Here is a 4,776-nt window from a genome sequence, read left to right as displayed (position 1 = left end):
GGATTTGGTGAAATTTGTTGGATTAGAAAACAGAGAAAGCAAGTTTGCGTTTTGGCTGTTTATAACTTCTTACGGGTTTACTAACTTTGCAATGGAGTTTTGATTTACAGCAGCCGACTCCAATGATTCAATTTTGTAAGGGTGTTGGGGGCTACAAGGGGACCAGAGATTTTAGGGTATTAGGACCACGACAAGGGTGGCTATTGGTGACAGAGGCGGTGGTGGGGGTGGCCGACGACAGTGAAGGGATTAGCAGTGCTAGTTGCCGTTGGGGATTGGTGAACGAGAGGCACGAACAAGGGTTAGCGCAGATAACAGTTTTTTAACTATTGTTATAATTAAATATCTAAAAATATAACGTTAAAAACGAGATTTTAAAAAAACCTTTAAACAAAAAAACTTTAACTTATTAGCCTTCACTTTATAGCCCACAACTATAAGTCTATGGGCTACAAGTGGTCGTGTAATTGCGCCACCGAGTCAGGTCTCCAATTGGTTAGATTTTGACAAATTGGCGTAGGTTGTCATACATGTATTTGGTCTCAAATTATTGATTGGGTGACATGAAAATTTCCTTTAATATTGCTGCCTTTAGAAAAGAAAGGCTGATCTAACATTATGGGCAATCTTCAAGTACTTTGTTTTTGTACTATTCATGCCTAAATCTACTTGTTTTCCCTACACTCCCATAGACAATCTTCAAGTTTAGACAACGATCATGAAATCATTACACAACTTTTAGAGTAAGTTACATCTTTAAAACTCTAACTATCATTTTTATTCTGTTTTGGTCATTTAACTACTATTTGTTTCAAAATCATACCTAACATTATATTTTAGTTTTATTTCAGTCATCTGTCGTGAAAAAAATTAATAGAACTAGTAACATGTCAATTTTAAAAAAATTCAACGATGATGTGTCATTATCTTATGGTGACATGTCAATATCACCCGTTAATTCTTTAACGATAGGTAATCAAAATATAACGTTAAATATACTTTTAAAATAAAAAATAATTGAGTTATCAAAAAAGAACAAAAGTAATAGTCGACATACTAAATATACAATTTATCCAAAATTTTATTGCAACGGAGTATATTGTTTAAGCAACAGGTGTTGCTTAATGTCATTTTGGTTGTAGGGCTCCCACTATGTAAGGGTTAGGACATGATGTCTCTTATATATTTTTTTACACATGATTAATTATAAAAAATAATTTTATATTATTCTAGTCAAACGTAATCTTAATACCGTATTATTCACGATCTTCTCCGTTATTAAAAAGAATTATTTGAAAAATTACATCCTAAATCTAGAATTCATATCCACTACAAGTGACCTATTAAAACCAAATCTTTTATTTCTCGATCATATCTACTAACATTGATAGATCCACCCTTAGCTCAAGATAAGTAAATGTCCACCATGAAATCTAAATTTTATTCGATTTGTTATTTATTTAATTGATTGTACATACCTTAAAATTTTATATGTGACCACCACATAAGAAAGTTTTATGTTATTAATGCATGAATAACCACCCTATAAATTTAATTTTACAAAAATAAAATATAAAAATAAATTTTAAATTTTGAAATAACACAAAAAACTTTAATATATTTAAACCTCTGTTTTTTATTACTTTCATTTTTTTTACCTTTAAATTTTAGAGGAGAGAGGGACTGGTTCAACTGTTTCTATTTTTCTGAATTTTTTACTGATAGTTTTGTTTTATTTTATTTTATTTTATATTAATTTTTGAGTTTTGATTTTTTTATCGAGAACAAATATTGAATCAACTCGCTTTGACCTAAAATTACTATGATTCTCAACATGATAATTATTATACTTCGATATACTCAAACGTTGTCTTTAATAGGATGGTTACAAAACTTGTGCATGAATATGACAATAATCATTTAGTGAGACGTGAGTGATTAAGATGAAATTTATCTCTCTTATCATAAGAGAGATATCTCAGGGCCCCTCGATGATTGAGAATGAAAGATTCATGATCGTGCTCAAATGAATTAATAAATATCAATGTCATTTTTTAGTCAGTTGAATTGGGCATCGAGAAACTGAATATAAGACGATACAAAGTTGACAATTTTTATGCCTTATATTCTATTAAGATATCGTGAGACAAAAGGATTGTGACATGAACTGCTTAAAGATTATCTCAGATCATGATTTTTTTCATTTAACTTAGGTGATCATAATGTTTTACTAGAGACCACTTATGATTTATAGGATCAAACATTATTTTATTTATGGTGAACGGTAATTGAACCTATAGTGTTCCTCCCAAAGAATGAGTTTATAATATAATTGAATCTATAAAATTAATCATGAAGCCTTTCCTTTATAATATATTTGGGCTAAATGGATGAGTTTTAAAATAAATTTAATTTAGACCACTATGTTTTTTTAGTTCAGTTTAATTTGGAACAAATGAGTTTCACATGAAAAAATTACAAACTTAATTACGAAATTGGAATGTCTAAACCGATATGAAAATTGAACTACAAAATGTAAATTCGAATAGAAGTAAATCGCATACTTGAGAACCGATTTTTTAATTTTATTGGTTTAGTTGGTTAACCTTAGTTGAAATGTTGTCGGACTGATCCACAAAAAAATATAAATCTTAAGAATCATAGAGGGTAGCCCCTATAACCTGATCGATGGTGTGGGTAAATTTCTTTTGTAACATAATATTAAATTGTAATAATAATATTTTTCTTTGACTTTAAAGAATGTAAGGTTGATCGTATGCATCCGTTATATCATATGATCTCGACTGTTACTTGAGAAATCATGTTGTGGTTAAGTATAAAATTGTGGCTTACTTATCTTTTGGATAGGTAATTAAGATTAAAATTAACTTGATTGAAAAGTGTATTTTTCAAATTAATAACCGAGTAAACTAATACTAAGAATGTGACACTCAACTTATATGTGTTTTCCATTTCTTGATTACCAGGGAGCACGATGGCTGACTAGGTCACAAAAAAAAATTAGCCGACCCTATTTTTCATGTGTAATGGGGTAAGGGGGAGGTAAGATAGTAGGATGCCCTCAACACCAGGTTGAGAGCCGCTTTCGTGGGAGATCTCCGACAGTCAGAATTATAAATTGCACACCATGAGACTTGATCCCGCTCAACCAACTAAGCTGAGTAGGTCACAAAAATGACAAGGAAATGCTAATGTCTTGGCAATTGAGAGCTCTCTCATCCTTTTGCTCTTATTCATTTATTGCAGTTGTCTTGTTTTGATTTTTGTGTAATTTTAGTTTTGAATAAAAAGGAATTTTAATTCTGGTATATAATTTTTATTGATTTGGTGTCTCCGTTGACTGAGTACTGATTAAATACAACAAAGCTTAAATATTGATGGAGATATTATTATAAGAATTATTTTTTTATTAGTCTGGAGTGATTATAAGATATTATCTGTTTAAAATAATTTTAGTTGATGATAACATAAACATATTTTACAGTCATCTTTTATATTGATGATTGAAAAAAATATTTCACAAGTAAGATCGTATTAGTGTCGTATGTTCTATTCAAAGTTTAATATTATGTATTAGAATAATATTTTTTATCTTTTCATTCTTTTAAATAAATTAAATTAAAATCACCATTTAAAAAACTGAAAACGTGATATATATATTAAAATATAAATTATTTACCATTCTAATAAAGATATTTTGTAAAATAAATTTTGATAAATTTATATTTATTAGAATGAATTAAGGATAAATTTTGCTAAATAATATTCTATATAAAAATCTAAAGAATTTTTCAAAATCTAGTATATTGTTTAAAAAGTTCCTTTTCAAAATTTTGATAAATAAATAAATATTCTATATAAAAATCTAATATATTATTTAAAAGTTCCTTTTCAAGATTTCCGTGATTGTTTTCCACTTATATATTATCCAAAATTAATTTTCAACATTTCTTCTTTTCCACTCCATATATTATACTATGGTCAGTCTAATGTATTATGTAAGCAAATAGTTTAATGGGAAATTAATGGAAATCCCTTGATCGAAGTGTATGGTATCCACGTGTCATCTTCTAAACATATGATTACCGTTTATGTTTCACCACAATGATAAACGACCTGATGAAGACTAGGACAAACAATTGTGTCTAGGTGTCACACATGTAACTCAAACCCCTTAGCCCATACATATTATTTTGCGGGCCCCGTCGTTTGATTTAGTCCTCCCCTCATCCTTATCCATCTATTTGGATATGTCCACTCTTCATTCTTCTATTGCCAATATTCCTATTTAGTATTTAAAGTACATTTTAAAAAATTGAGTTACAATTGTGAATAATTGAGTTATAAATACTTAAACAAATTAATTGACTTACTGTAACTCAATTTTTTTTTCTACTTATATTTTTAAAACTAAAATTTCCATTTAAATAAGAAGATTTATGATATAATGCGTTATGGTCTTTTTAATCTACAAATACATTAAATACGATTAAAAATAAATAAATAAATAATATTATGTTTATAGTAAGTAAACTTGACTCGATTTAAAAAAATTAATTTTATTAATAATTTTATAAAGTTATCTTTGTTCGAAAAAAAGTCTTGAATAAAATTTAAGAAAAACATAAAAAACTTAAAACTTTTAGTAATTAATGGATTAATTTTAAAATTTAAGTAGAGCCCTTTAATTATGTATGATATATGTATATCACATATAAAAATATGAAAAATATCGATATATATATCTTATATGAT

The sequence above is a fragment of the Hibiscus syriacus genome, unplaced genomic scaffold, assembly GCF_006381635.1.
Source record: "Hibiscus syriacus cultivar Baekdansim isolate YM2019G1 unplaced genomic scaffold, ASM638163v2 tig00110937_pilon, whole genome shotgun sequence".
In the NCBI taxonomy this organism is placed as follows: domain Eukaryota; kingdom Viridiplantae; phylum Streptophyta; class Magnoliopsida; order Malvales; family Malvaceae; genus Hibiscus; species Hibiscus syriacus.
Note: the sequence above shows the minus strand (reverse complement) of the source record.